The following is a 16,445-nucleotide window of genomic DNA, read 5'->3' as shown; positions in this document are numbered from 1 at the left end:
GATAACAAATGAAGTACTGACGCATGCTAAAACATGGCTGAAACTTGAAAACATGATGCTATGCCAAAGAAGCCAGTCCCAAAAGACCACATATGCGTCCACTTGACCCCCTGACTATAGTTCTGCATGACATAGCAATAGGCAAAGCAGCCTCGGGTTGTTTTTCATTTTCTTTCATCCATTCCAGGGCATATGGAAAAGAATCTTCCCTCTGGTTGGAGCACTTGGTGTGACAGACATTCCTTCTGTGTGAATCTGAGTAACAAACGTGACATACCTCCATCTATTTGTGAGTATCTTCAGTTCTTGGTTTCAGAAAGCATTGATCATTGCTTTGCATGAAAGTTTAGAATTGCAGGCATTTCTCCAACAACAAATACTTCTTTTCTTAACAGCAAATGTCTGCCCTTTGCTCTATTTTCATGTCTTTCTGCATTATATTATTATAACTTTTATAACTTTTCATTTCGGTGCCAAATCATAACATAAGCTTTTGAAAACATTTTAAACAGAAATTAAACTAAACACATATAGTACCGACAATGCACATAATTCATTTGAAGTAATGACAAAAAGAACAGCTATCATTACGTTCACATAAGCACCAGCAATGACAAGTAGGTCACATCTGCTGCCTCTCTGACAGCAAGAATAAGAAGCAACTTGATTTAGAGATGTTAAAATGTGGAAAGATGCCTGACTTAGAAACAATGAAATATGGTATTTCACAAAATAGAATTTAGGATAAAATGTTAGGAAAAAATAAGGATGTTATAAACTACTTAAAGGAAAAATAAAATATGCATATTACAATCATGAAAACCTGTCCCTACCATTATAGCATCAAAATATATAAAGCAACAATGGACAAAATTGCAGATAAATACACGAACCAATAATTATGCTAGGATATTTTAATATACCATTTCAGAAACTGATAAATCAAGCAGACAAAATAAAATAAGCACATATATCAAGATCTGAACACTACAATAGATAGATATATAGAGAACCTACCTAAACCCAACGAATAGATGATACACATTGACTTAGGGCACACATGGGACATGTACAAAGACTGGCCATGCATTAGGACATAAAGGAAGCCCCCATGAAGTCCAAAGGATGAATTTCACATAGAACGTGTTTCCTAAACATAATATAATACAACTAAAAACAACATAAGAGAGATTTTTCTTTAATCCCACATTTTTGGGAAATAAATATTACCAAATAGACCTTGGGCTAAAAAGGAAATTAGGGAATGCTTATAACTAAATAATAATAAAAGCACAATTTGTCAAAGAAGCATTTTTCAGAGGGAAAATTATAACTTTAAATGCATTTTTTAAAAAAGTAAGATTAAGAACAAACAAGCTAAGCATTTAATTTAAGAAATTGGAAAAAGAGCAACAAAGACAAAAAAAAAAAAACAAGACAGAAGGAAACTATAACTGTCAGGACAGGGATCAATTAAATACAACAATGAAGATTAACAAAAGCAAAAATGGAATTATTGTAAAAATTAATAATATTCATCAAGGAAAAAAGACAAGTATAAAAGCAAAACATGAGAGAAAATACAGAACAGAATGCAGTAATAACTTCTTGCTTCTTCCACTTAACTCTTACTTCCACTTGTGAAAACTGTGAATATTTTTAAAATAATAGAGGAGTACTTTATTATATGTGAAAAAATTTGAAACCCTAAATGAAATTAATAAAATCCCATAAACATATAGAAAACCAAAGTTGTATGAGAAGAATATGAATAGGGAAACCAGGAAATAGTAACAAAATTGAATTGGTAGTCAAAACTCTCCCTTCTATGCCCACCCCTACCCCAAAAACAAATAAATCCAGGCCAAAACAGTTGTAAAGATAAGTCTACAAATTTTTCAAATTATATACAAATGCTCAAGTTATACAAATTGTTCCAAAATATATCCAAAGAGACAAAGTTTCCCAGTTCATTTTGTGAGGCAAATATGATTTTGATGCCCAAACTAGTTAAGAACAACCTTAAAAAAGTTAATTATACAGACATTTAATTATGAACCTAAATGAAATAGTCAAATATAGTCATGTATTAAAAAATAAGCAGCATAACCTATAAAGTCTGTTGCAAGAACACAAGGATGGTTTAGCATTGTAAAATCTTTCAATATAATTTAAAATTTAACAAAGTGAAAGAGAAATATGATGTGATTTTTTTAGATTAATACAGAAAAGCCTTTTGATAAAGTTCAACACTTATGAACTTAAAAATACCTATTTAACCTATGAGTGTGATGGAATTTCATTAACTTAGTAAAGATTACATATTAAAATCCTGCAGCAAACATCAAACCTCATGCATCCTCTTTAATATCAATAATAAGAAAAGGATGAAGTTCCTGTTTTAGACTATAAGGAAATAAAGAGAAGTAAAAAGTATATGCCTAGAAAGCAAAATATAAAGCTATCATTTGCAGAATATATACATTCTTTCATATATAAAGAGACAGAGCAGAGAAGATTTTTAAAAACTTTATCAAAAGACAAGATGATCTGAAAAATGGAGAGACAATTCAAGCTCTTGAATGAGACAATATTAATTTTTAAAATGTCACTTCTCTGCTAAGCTACAAATTCAATACAGACCCAATAAAATGTAGTTACATTTTTTGAGAAACTTGGATAAACAATGTAAAATTTATATGAAAGAATAAAGGAATATGAATGAGTAAGATGACTTTATAAAGGAGGAATAAAATATAACTTGTTTTACTAAGTAGATAATAAGTAATACTACAAAGATATATACCATGATATTTATACAGAAGCAAACCGACCAAGGGAACAGAATAGAAATCTCAGAGATAGATAGACCCATGTACACAAAGAAATTTAAATAAACAATTTCAGTTTACCAGAGAGTGTTGGGAAAACTGTTAGAAATGAAAAAATTAAAATGATAAAATTGAGTTACTACTTCACACAATCTACAAAGATGAAGTCCAGATGGATAACAGACAAACTGTAAAATGTTAAACTCTGAAGGCAACAAAATAAAACATAAAGGAATATGTTTTTTGACCGAGTGATGGGAAAGGACTTCTTAAACAAAATCTCAAATTACAAACCATACGCAAAAGTTGATGAATTTATGTTCATCAAAATGGTAAATTTTTTTTTAAGGGAAGATAGGAAAATACCAACAGTAGGAGACATTAACATACAAAACAGATCAAGTGAACCAAAAAATGACTAGGAATAAAGAATATCTAAACAACATAATTAATAAGGCAGATCTTTTGGATAAATGACTATTATACCATATACACAATGGAATATTATGCAGCCATCAAAAGGAATGAGATCTTGCCATTTGCAATGACGTGGATGGAACTGGAGGGTGTTATACTGAGTGAAATAAGTCAATCAGAGAAAGACATGTATCATATGACCTCACTGATAGGAGGAATTCTTAATCTCAGGAAACAAACTGAGGGTTGCTGGAGTGGTGGGGGGTGGGAGGGATGGGGTGGCTGGGTGATAGACATTGGGGAGAGTATGTGCTATGGTGAGCGCTGTGAATTGTGCAAGTCTGTTGAATCACAGATCTGTACTTCTGAAACAAATAATGCAATATATGTTGAGAAAAAAAAAAGAAGAAGATAGCAGGAGGGGAAGAATGAAGGGGAGTAAGACGGAGGGGGAGAAAAACCATGAGAGACGATGGACTCTGAAAAACAAACTGAGGGTTCTAGAGGGGAGGGGGGTGGGGGAATGGGTTAGCCTGGTGGTGGGTATTAAAGAGGGCACGTTCTGCGTGGAGCACTGGGTGTTATGCACAAACAATGAATCATGGAACACTACATCAAAAACTAATGATGTAACGTATGGTGATTAACATAACAATAAAATTTTGTTTAAATGACTATTATACCTTGGTAATGGAGGACATACATTCTCAAGTGCACACTGAACATTCACAACTAATCAAATGTTTGTTCACAAAGAAAGCATCACCGCCAAGGTGAAAACCAACACTTTTTATCACTTTGCAATAAAAATTGGAAATTAAGAGCGTATTTTTTAAAAAACCTTTTACTCTGACAATTTAAAACTGTTCTCTTAAGCTACTCTTGGATGAAAGGAAAAATAAAAACAAATAAAATAGAATGCCTAAAAAATAAAGATAACTGAAATGCTTTATTTAATGCATTGCCAGAGGAAAATTCATAATCTGAAAAAGTTAAAAGCAGTGAATAAACTGTAACTCATAAAGCTAAAACAAAGTCACCAGAATAGCATAAAGATTAAAATACTAAAATAAAAAGCAAAAATCATTGAAGTTGAGAACAGAAAAATAGTAGGACTAATTAATAAATTGGTATTCTAGTTAGTGAATTTTTCTTAAAAAAACAGAAGAAAGACTAATATAAGTAAAATAAGAAATAAGGCACAAAAAATCACTGATATGGAAGAAATTTTAAAGATTATAGGAGATTACTTACAAATAAATTTTAAAGTTTCTTTAGAGAAGAAACTCTGGAACTGTTTTTATGTGTATTATAGAATTGAGCAAATGAGTGTGTATATTACTCTTTGGGGGAGAATGAAATAAAAGGCAAGGAGAGGTAAAGAGAAGAATCCTGTGGCATCGGATTGGAATTATAGGTAATCAGATAGACTCCTAATTTAAACAAACAACCAAAAAACCCCATGTATTTCCTCCTCTGTTCACTTAAAGGACCTAGAACCATGATACTCCAGGACCATTGAGTACAACCAGAGCCTAGATCTCAGTTTCTAACTGCCATTCCCCCACTAAACTGAAATGAGGCTTCTTAACAAAATGACTAAATCCCAGACTGGAACAGAAAAGGGACATTGTGAGTCTAGACTATTGTGCTGTGCCAGAAAGTAAGGGAGTGCTGGAAAACTGATTAGGGCATAAGAGAGGACAAAATATCCACATTGAAGAGGTCCCCAAATCTGAGATGATCTCAACGTGAAAATGAATAATGACAACAATGAATATAAGACAGCAAATAAAAAGAGAATACCTGGTATCACTGTTAGTATAAGTAATAAAGTGAATAGAGGAATGAAGGAATGAACAGTCCTCTTTACAAGGAATGATGCAGAGTTAAAAGCCACCATTTTGTAGCCACCATCGTAATTAATGGTTCAGGCAAGAAATATCAATGGATGCTAAAACCATTAGATGGAAGTTAATGGATGAATAGATTATTTCTGCAGATTACTTATTAATTTTAAAGGGGCAAAAATTCCTTTACTATAGAAAAATCTGGGAGACACTACCTTCACATTGACTTAAGATTAGTATCACTAGTAATAGGATAAACCAGCATCATGAGGAATGCCCTAAGGAAGATATAACATCATTCCTGGAATATTCCTGCAGGAAATGCATAACCTGTACCTACTCATGAAGGAACATCAAACTCAAATGAAACACAGTCTACAAAACAACTGGCCTGTGCTCTTCAAAAATGTCAAAAAAAATCAATGTTAAATTAGATAATTATATTACGGTTATATAAAAGAATGCTCTTGTTTTAGGAGACACACTGAAATACTTAGGAACCATTGTGATATCTGCAACTTTTTCTCAAATGGTACAGTAAAAAGAGAGAGAGGGAGGGAAAACAAGTGGAACAAAATGTTAGCTGGTGATTCCAAGTGAAGCGTATACAGAGAAGGAATGTGGGTTGCAAATAAATTTCTCTGTGTTAATCCTAAAACCAGGGAGTCATGCCAGCTCAGGGGTCCCGGGCTGCTTGGACATTTGAAGCCAGCTCTCACACGTACCACAGGACTGTAAACAGTGCAGGTGATATCTAAATGTAGTTTACTACCCTCTTGGCTAAGGATGTAGTAGACTCTGGAACTGGATTATTGGATCCCTATGACACTCACAAGCTATGTGAGCTCCGTCAAGTTTGTTAACTGTTTAGTCTGGCCCAGTCCCCTCATTTGTAGAATGGGTATAATAGTAGCAGCTGTCCTCCAGGATTGTTCTGAAAATTAACATGAGTCAGTATATCTATAGTGCTTTTCCAAGAGTGCCTGGCATACTGTAAGCAGACATAAATGTTAATTATACTTATTATGAATTAGAGGGGAGACAAAAAGAATCCTTTCATTGTCTCGGTCTCTTAGTGATTTAAAACTTCCATTCTATATTATTTCAAAGACTTTAGTAAGTCCTCATCCCAGAGAGTGAGTCCTCCTTAATTTTGGAAAGATTTTAAAACACTGGGTCCTAGTCCCACCAGGATCTTCTATGTGTCCTTCCTAGAGAGGAACTACGCCAGGCAGGTGGGCAGTACAGAGATAAAAGAGGAGAGCAGCAAAATGATTATACCTGAATAGAAAAGAGGACGAGGGGACCCACATGAAATGCAGAACCTGGCACCATTTTTGTTCAACTACTATTAGATAGCCAGAATGAATGAGACTCCCTCATTAATAATTTTTGCAACATAGAGTAAATTTGGAATAAAATAACAGACGATAAAAACAAAATATTTCAGAGCCAAAGGAAGAACGCCAAAGCTTTGCTCAGTAGTATGTTAATAGTTTTAGATGGCTTTAAATTTTAAAAGATATTTTCATTAACCATCACTATTCCATTTGGGTTCTTCCAAAGTGCTGCTTAGCTCTCAGCTTGCTTAAATGACAGAGTACTTTGGCACCTTGGAGTACATGAAATCTTACACCTTGGAGGAGATGACAAAAACATAACTGAATTAAGAACAACCTTGATTTATCTATTAAAAGAAAGGGTAAAATGACCCTTTTTTTTTTTTACCAAAATTTTAAAGGGGCATCCCTAAGCAATCATGCATAGGAGATACTCAAAAAATATTAAAGCCTAAATAAATAAGGCAATGCCATTGGAAACCTTAAGGATCTGGACTATTCTCAAATAACTAACATGTTATCAGTGAGATAGTGCTGTGTAACAAGCCAACCCCAGTCCTAGTGGCTTAAAACAGTAACCACTGGTTATTTCTCAGGAGTCCACAGGTTGGTGGAGCAGTTCTGCACTCTGGACTAGATCTGCATGACTGTGGCTGACCAGTCGATGGGTTGGCTGGGAACTGTCTGGTCTAGGATGGCTTCAGCTGGAATGACTCCGCTCTCTTCCACATGTCACTCGTGTCCTTCCAGCAGGCTAAGCCAGTCTTGCTCTCAAGGTGGTGGCAGAAGTACTAGAAAAGAACAAAAATGTACATGCGCTTTTCTAAGCCTCTGCTACTGCCCTGTTGGCCAAAGCAAGTCATGGCACCAAGCCCAGCGTCAGTTTGGGAGGGCCCTTCCTAAGTGAATCGCTATAGGCAAGCATGAGAATGAGGGCCTGTTTCTGCAATTAATCTACCACAACTGGGCACCATATAGATATGTGTCTTGGGACAATTCATCCAAATGATGCACATAAAATCACAAAATGTATGGGTATCTTCTCACTAGAGTTGATTCGAACTGCAGAGTTATTGGATATTTGCCTGATCTCACCCAATTCAGAACAGCTATCATTACATTGCACCCTTCTCTGTCTGTGAGGAAATATGCAATCTCAGCTTGCAAAAAATAAATAAATAAATAAATAAATTGGGCCCCCTACCCCACAACCCACACAAATTCAGGTATATTAAAGACTCGAATGTAAAAGGCAAAATTCCAAAATTTTCAGAAGAAAAGATGAGAGGATTCTTAATATCCTCAGGATAGGAAAGATTTCTTAAATAAGACACAAAGCATACTGCACATATGGGAAAAAATTTAAAGATGAAACCACATTAAAATTAAGAACTTCTGTTAATCAAAATTTACTCAAGGAAATGTTTTTAAAAGCCACAATGTGGGGTAAAATATTTGTAGCACATAATTAACAAGTGACTCGAGCCTAGATACAAAAAGAAGTCTTGTAAGCAGCAGTCTGCTGGAAAAGGTTGAACAGCAGCTTCTCCAGACCCAAGAAAGTCCTGATTTGTAGCATGTGCTGATCTTCATGATGTCAAAACTCCCATGTGACCAATTTCAAGCCACCAATGTGAGGTCACGAGGTGCAGAGATGGGAAGAGATGGGCACAGTTGTTTCTCATGAGTCTGGTAGAAGCAGCTTTATCACAAAATGCAGTAAGAAAAGAAAAACCATCCAATGGAAAACTGTGCAAAAGACTTGAGAAGACTGTTATAAAGTCATAAAAGAGAAAACTTGCATGAATAATAAATATGAGAAGATACTTAACCATGTTACTGATAAAAGAAATGCAAATGAAAACCACAATAAGATACCATTTCACACGCTCCGAACAGACGGAAGTTTGTAAGTGTGGCAATACAGTGTTGGTAATGTTGAGCAATGGGAACTCTCCCTGCTGCTGGTAGAGCTGAAGCTGGCACACACCACTCTGAGACACAGGGTGGCATCACCTAGAAGAGATGAATCCCACACTTTTTCTCCTCTAAATGCACTGTACAAATAGATATACTTCCTGCAAATATATATAAACACACACCCTAGAGAAATTCTTGCCCATGTGTCCTGTAGGGTTCGTGGGAGCACTGTCAGCAACAGGAAAAAAAAAAAGGGAAAGAAATCCATATGCTCTTCAGCAATAGAATAAATAAATAAAATAATTGTAGTATGTAGATATGATGGGATATAATTTCACAACAGTGAAAAGGAATGAATTATAGACAGCTACATGCATTAAGAGAGATAAATTCCAAAAACTTCATAGAGAGTGAGCATCACAGAATATATGCAATTAAATTGCAATATTATAAAGTTCATTATATACACTAACAGAACAGCAAGGATGTTTATCACCGAAGTCAAGACAGTGATTCCCTCTGGGAGGAGGAGGGCATAGTCCAAGCTATTGGAAATAATCCATTCTTAAACTGGTTACAAGTACAGAGGTATTCACTGTGCTATTAAAATGTAAACAGTATGTTTGTATTGCATGAATTCTTCCATATGTATATTTCACATGTTGTTATATCAAAAAGGGTGTGTGTGTGGGGGGGGAGGGTATGACCAGTGTGACAACTGAAGAAAGGCCAGGATGCATGGCAACAGAGAAGGGGCATCTGTCCCACTAGAGGTGGGAGTGGGTGTGAAAGAAGGCTTCTAAACTTCGTGGATAGGAATTAGGCAATCAAGGAGAAGTGGGGGCATTTCTCGGTAGAAAGAGCATCCTGTGCAAAGGCCCACAGGTTACCTAGCTGATAGGTGGAACTCCGGTCTGTCTAGTTCCATTTTCTTTTACCCCCCACTGCCTGACCTAAAACATGCATGCACACATGTGAGGCCCTATGGCAGAAAGATCCCAAAGGGAGCCACATATGTCAAAGGAGACATACTGATGGGGTAGACAGAACAGGAACTTGAGACAAGCAACTGAAGTACTCGTAATCATAAGGGAGCATACTGGGAACACACGTTTAAAGGTAGTTATGAAGGTGAACCAGCTGGAGATGTTGGATGTGAAAAGCGGACTGGTGTTGAAACTGACTGAAAGATTTCCCTGAGGGACTTTTCCAGAATGTGTCAGGAGGGATAAGGGGGAAAGCATAGGAGGAAAGTTGAGAGGCGTGGAAGATAGAAAAAAAAGTGTCCCCGTCCCTATACTAGGGATCCTGGAAAGAGAAAGAAGAGTGAATAGGGAGAAAATACTTGAAGGAATGCTGACAGAGAAGTTCCAAGAATTACAGAAAGATGCAAGACTTTACATGAACGTGTTTGTTAAGTGTCAAACAAACCAACACCAGCAGAGTTAGAATTCAGGAGGAAAACGCAGTTACAGGGAAATAAGAGTGCCCTCAGCCTTCTCAAGGCCACATGAGAGGCCCAGTCCATCGTCAGGCCTGTGGTGAATGACATGAAGCCAGGACAGTGCAGCAGGCAGGAGATGTGTTGGGACATAGGGGTGCCCATGAGAAAGGGGGAAACCTACAGCCCAACACCATGAAGGTGCACCACAAAGGCCCACACACATGATATGATACTTTGTATTTTTCTTATCCACCAATAGATAAAAATAAATATGTGGCATGGGCCTGGAGAGGCACATGAAAATACACAAGAGGGACTGGGATATCTGAGGAATGGGCCCAGTGTGGGCTGATGATGGTGAGGAGGGAGAAGGAGGAGAGAGGCAGAGGGGTGAGGGAGGGGAGAAAGGGGAGAACTCCATGAACTGAGGAGTGCTCAAGTCTGTACACCTGAAAGCCACTAAACACAAAAAATGAAGTGCATAAAACAGAAATAGGTCTTACAATCTCTAGACCAGCAGGGGGAGGGAAAGAGAATAAGAAAATGGAATCCACTAGGGACAAAGGGGAAAAAATGCTAAAAAGTATGGTAGATAGAAAATAAGACAGTAAAAGTAATTCAAAATATATCATTAAAAAACAGGGGCACCTGGGTGGCTCAGTCGGTTAAGCATCAGACTCTTGGTTTTGGCTCAGGTCATGATCTCAGGGTCGTGAGACTGAGCCCCGCATCGGGCTCCATGCTGGGCGTGAAGCCTGCTTAAGATTCTCTCCCTCTGCCCCTCCTCCCACTCAGGGGTGCTTATGCGTGTGCTCTCTCTCTAAAATAAATAAATAAATCTTTAAATATATATTTATTTATTTATTAAATTATTAAATTATTAATTATATATATGTAATTTTAAAACAGATTCTCCACCTAGATTTTTTTTAAAGCAAGCATATGACATATATGAACTTTAATGACCTATCAAAGTTAAAAGTGAGGTGATAGGAAAAGGGACCCAGAAGAAAGCCATTGTAGAAAAAGTGGTAAAAGCAGGGTAAAAGCACTGTGGTTAGACGGTAATTGGCAACACATGGCAATGACACAGATAACGCACCGGGAAGCATAACAGCGCCAAACAATAATAGAACCTCAGAGTGACAATGACACACTTAGGAGAAAGTAACCAGCTCACCAGCATGGCTGGGAGATTTAACACACTAACCTCGGAAAGGTGATACATCAGGCAGAATAAAAATCATAAAAATAAGGAGATTTGAAATGCACCATTGTTATGTATGCCCTATTGGGGAGATACAGAACTCTGCATTCATATTTTCTCAGCACAGATGGAATGTTTGTAATATTGACTGTGTAGTTGGCCACAAAGAAAGCTTCAACAAATACCAAAGATGATATATGGAACATGCTTTCTAATCAAGACACAATGATATTAGAAGTCAATCACAGGTCAAGCCCCAAACCCAGATACATCTGGAAAACAAAATAATTCATGAGCCAAAGGAGAAATGATAATGAAAAATACAAAGGACATAAAGCAAGCAATAATAGAAGCAGCAGATACTGACTCTCCTGGGATACAGGTAAAATGGCACTGGAGAGAAATTTATAACCTTAGGTGCTATGTTAAGGAAAAGATAGAATGAAAATTAATGAGCTCTACGTTGCACACCAGATGTTAGGAAAAGATGCACAGAATAAACGAGGGATGAAATTGCAGACAGAAGAGGGTAGATCAGGAGAAGGGAGAGCTCCAGTGCGGCCCGGGAGCAGGTATGGGCCCGGGAAGGGTGCTGGCTCCCATCATCTGGCCTGTCTCCCCACCTCTTGTACTGTGCTGGGCCTCATGGGAGCAGGGGCCTCAGTGCCCCTTTGGCCTGTCTCTCCTTCTTTGGCTCTGGCTCAGGCCCCCATTTTTCTCTAACTCCCACTTCCTCATCCTATTGCGGCTGACTTCTAGCAGAGTCCATGCCAGCCCTTTCCACCCGTGCCTTGAGTACCCTAACTCTCCAACTCCTGTGGAGCCCATGGTGGTGCCAAGGTCCAGCTCTGGGTGGTCGGCCAGAGAGGAGGCTTGTTTAGCAAGATAAATTCAGCATTTCCAAACTTAACTGACCTCAGTGCCATGTCCCACATAGCACCCTTCTGCCCCGAGGAATCCACTGGGGAAACCAACGTCCACACCCAGGGTCTCCACCGATTCGTACTCGTCCCCTTGTGAAGCAGCAAACTGGCAAAGCTGAAGGACATCTTTTCATCTGTTGTCCCCTCTACAGCCCTCCCGCTCCATGGGTCCAACACAGAGCTGCTCAGCAACCCTGGCGGAATGAATCCTATCTGCCCACCTCTGGACGCCTAGGCCCAGGCCATGATCCTGGGCAGGGCCCTTGCCTCCCCCAATACCTATGGGGTCCTGAGTTCCTCATCTTGCCTTCCCCATGCCTCCCCTCCCCCATGCAGCCCAGTTTAAAAGTCTTCAAAGCCTGGCCCTGTCACCAGAAGCCTCCTGACTCACCCCTGCCTTCCCCTGCCCATGTCTTTGAGTGCAGCCTCCAGATTTTTCAGAAGCAAAATCTGACCCTGTGGCTCCACCACCACCCAAAGGGCCAAGTCTAAGCTCCTGGGCGTGTTTGTCACCCTCTGAGCCTGGCCTGCTTTTCTGGCCTCTCCTCTTACACCCATACCCGCCTTCTAGCAGGAGAACCAACAGTCCCAGGATGGAGCGCTTTCCTGGTCCGTGGGACGTTTGGTGCCAAGGCTGGGGAAGTCCTGGCCGGAAAGATGAGCTAGTTACTACACCCAGCATTTTCCCTGCTGGGTCCTGGTCTTGTGCTGGCTGTTACCCCCTTTCCCTCAAGGCCTGCTCTCACTGCTCCGGGACCCACTCAGGAGAGCCTGGTGCCCACTGCACCCCAGGGGCAAGGCCCCTGTGTGCTCCCACATCCCTGAGAACTTAGCGCGCACCTCCATAGGCTTTAGCTCCTGCGGAAGGGGACCACAGCTTTTAACTGCATCCCCCAACTAGTTGGCCTGCAGGTGCAGGGAGATAGTCACTTATAGCTTGTTTAAGAAGCACCAAGATAGGGCACCTGGGTGGCTCAGTTGGTTAAGGGTTCGACTCTGGATTTCAGCTCGGGTCATGATCTCAGAGTCCTGGGATTGAGCCCAGCGTCAGACTCTCTGCTCAGTGGGGAGTCTGCTTCTCCCTCTCCCTCTGCCCCTCCCCCGTGCTCATTCGCTCCTTCTCATGCTCACTCACTCCTTCTCTCTCTCAAATAAATAAATAAAATCTTTAAAAAAGAGGACAGGCCTGAATGGAGTCTGTGGGCAGTACAGAGGGCCCTTTGTCCCCTGCAGAGAGTAAGCACAGTCCCACAACTCCAGACTGACCCCACAGTCCTCTGACATGAGAATGCTCCCGCCATCCTGGAGGACACTGACCTTCAGTTCCTGCCATAGGCCCACCCAGCACCATTTCCAGTGGGCCAGGGGCCACTTCCAGCTTTCAACACTTAACCAGCTGATAGGGGTGTGGGTTGCGGGGGGGCGGTTCTGGGAGGAACAGGAGCTTCCCCACGAACCTCCCAGGGTGATCATGGACCAGGGGGATGAGCCAGTCCCCAGGGGATAGCTGCCGAGGGGCTTGCTCACCTCCAAGCCTTACAGCTGCCCAGCGGTCTCTCAGTTTCCCGTTGACCGGGGCCATAGATGTCTCACCAGGCCCTCGGTGTGGCCCACTCCCGACCCCCAGGCAGACCGCAGGTAACGCTGTGGGGGAACTCGGTCAAGGAGCACAGCCTAGTGCTCACTGGGCCCTCCGAGGCTGGTGGGGGTGGGGTGTGATATTGTCAAGTGGAGAGGAAAATGGAAGGCACTCCAGGGATGGCAACCTTGAGCAGGTTGCTCCAGGCCCTCAGAGTCTATGCGCCAGAGTGCCAGGCCCTAGTAGGGCCTCAGTGCATGCCTGCCCTGCCCTGGGCTGTCTCTGCCCTCAGTGTCTTCTGTAAGATGGAAATAAGACTCTGAAGATGCAGTCTGCCAGCCCAGCTAAGCTCTGGCTGCCTGGCCCCGGTGGGGGGTGGGTCTCGGTGGGGGCTGGCAGCTCTCCACTCCCCTGCTGTTCCGCAGACCTGCCAAGCTTCTCCCACCTGCCCACAGGGCCCCCCCTCCCCGAGAGGTGGGCGGTGCCCACAGTGCTCTGGCCTCCGTGCCCGGTGCAGGGGAGTGTCCACCCTCAGCCCCCACCGCCATGGCCCTGCTGTTGCCTGCACAGTGCCCAGCCTCCCCGCTTCTCTGCTCACCCACTGGGGACAGCCATCTCCCACAGGTACCCGAGCTCTGCGAGGCCAGAGAGGTGGCTGGTCCACCCCTGCATCCCTGGCTCAGGGCCCAACACAGGATGCCTGTTCACCGGGTGTTTGTGAGATGAACAAAAGGGGATGATTCATGCTTAGGAAGTCTTCCTGTTTAGTTCCAACAAGGATATTTCATCTGTTTGTGTTGACTGTTTTCATGACTGGCCGGGCTGTGTGGACCACCTTCATACCTGTATTAGTCAGTGTTCTTTCTAACAAAAAAAGAGGGTTATTAGGAGGAACCGGCTCAGGCAATCATGGAGGTGGAGTTCCATGAACTGACATCAGGAAAGCCAGTGGGGTAGTTCCATTTGGAGTCCAAAGGCCTGAGAATCCCCGGCTCAAGGGCAGGAGAAGACAAGTTGTAGCTCAGCAGGCAGGCAGAAAGGGAACAAATCCTCCTTCCCTCCACTTTGTGTTCTATTTGTTCTATTCAGGCCTTTGACTGATGGTATAAGGCCCACCCACACTGGGAAAGGCAATCTGCTTTACTCAGTCTACCAATTCAAATGCTAATCTCTTCTGGAAGCACTCTCACAGATGCACCCAGAAATCATGTTTAACCTGGGTCCCCCACGGCCCCGGCAAGTTGACATATAACATTAACCATCATGATATCTTAGTTATCCACACCTCATGCGTCATGACACGTGTCCTGGTGAGACAGGCTGCCAGAATTTGAGGCATTCTGACAACCGAAAGGAACTTCATCTATCTGTCTAAATGCACAGCACATCCTAGGCTCTCATGGCCCTAGAGGACATCTTTGAGAGAAGAAGCCACACCACTTGATGGTGGGGAAGAGCCGTTTGAACCCAGGTGCAGCCAGCTTCAAAGCTCCAAACCATTAGTCCACAGGCTCCCAAGGGACACAGCAGCCGGGGGCCGCTCGCAGGTCCCCCCAGACATCTGAGGACACCACGCCAGGCCCCCAGAGCCCTGTGCACGGCACAGATGACACACACCAGGAAACACTAATGGGTCTTCTGGAATATACTTCTACCTTTATTTATCTGAATGAATGGATGGCAATTCACAACAGAACACAAACATAAGAAAACTGAACACCATCACGGCTAAGAAATGGTGGTGTGTGTGTGTTTATGTAACCACATCACATGAACACCTATTTGTCGGCACAAGGAGGCGCACACATGTGTGTCATCCCCATGCGCCCGCACACACAGGTGCCAGGTCTTCTAGCAGAAATGGCGCAGGCACAGCCTTTGGAACCGCTGGGAAGATAACCATCAGCATCGGACTTGCTCTGCATTTGGCAAATGTATTTGATGGGAAGGTCCAGGAAAAGAGAATGACAGTATGAGGCTTCAATGATTTCTTAAGGACATGTTGCTAAATGATTTAATCCCTTCCTGAGACACTGCCCATGAATTGATGACCTCTGCTTTTCCTTTCTCCAGTCTGATGAGCAATGGCTTTTCTGACAGGCCAGTAAATTTCTCCCATTGCTTCTGCTAAGAAAAAAATTTTTAAAGATGATGAGGAGAAAGTGCTTTATTGCCAAGCACTCTGCACCCCACCCCCTTCCCTCACTGAGCGTAAAGCCACAATGGAAGGAAGGACAAGCCCGTAGCCGTACTCCCAAGATGAGCCGACTCCCGCTAAATTAAAACAAATGACGGCGACTTCCAGATGGTGACTCACACACAAAGGAGGCCGGAGACAGGGGACGGCTGGCTGCCTTCCCGAGATTTGCCCAGGCTCTGCCATGAGACAGGAAGGGAGCACCTCCCAGCTTCCCCCCATCCCCCTAAAGCACCCTGAGACTCCGCACTCACATCTGAAGGAGGCCAGGGGTTCCCAGAGGGACACCTCACTTGTCTGCCAGAGCCTGGGGTCCGACCAGCCAACCACACATTCAGTCTGACAACTATCCATTGCGCCTTTCTGTAGACCAGGCAATAGCCAGCCTGTGCCTGTGGAGACACCTCTACAGGAAAGTCTTCAGGATGCCCCTCCAGGAAGTACTGTGCAGAGGCCTGGGGACTGATCGCAGTAGGCAGCAAGGGAAGGCTCCTAGAGGAGGAGACAGTGCATGATCAGCGGGACTAACAAGTGACCAAGGCACCCCAAGGGGACGGCATGGTGGGCAGGAGGCTGAGGAGCTGCTAGATGTGAGGGTCTGTAGAACAGAAGATCTAGAAGGGGTCTTACTGAGTATGTGTGGCACAGCCCCTCCCTATCTCTGACTGCACAAAACCCTCTGCTGGGGGCGAAGTGAGTGCTCCCACCACACCCCCAGGGCAGCCCCCATATCCCCA

This window comes from Eumetopias jubatus, unplaced genomic scaffold, assembly GCF_037043125.1.
Source record: "Eumetopias jubatus isolate StellerSeaLion01/CBP00866 unplaced genomic scaffold, mEumJub1_p1.0 scaffold_17, whole genome shotgun sequence".
NCBI lineage: Eukaryota > Metazoa > Chordata > Mammalia > Carnivora > Otariidae > Eumetopias > Eumetopias jubatus.
Note: the sequence above shows the minus strand (reverse complement) of the source record.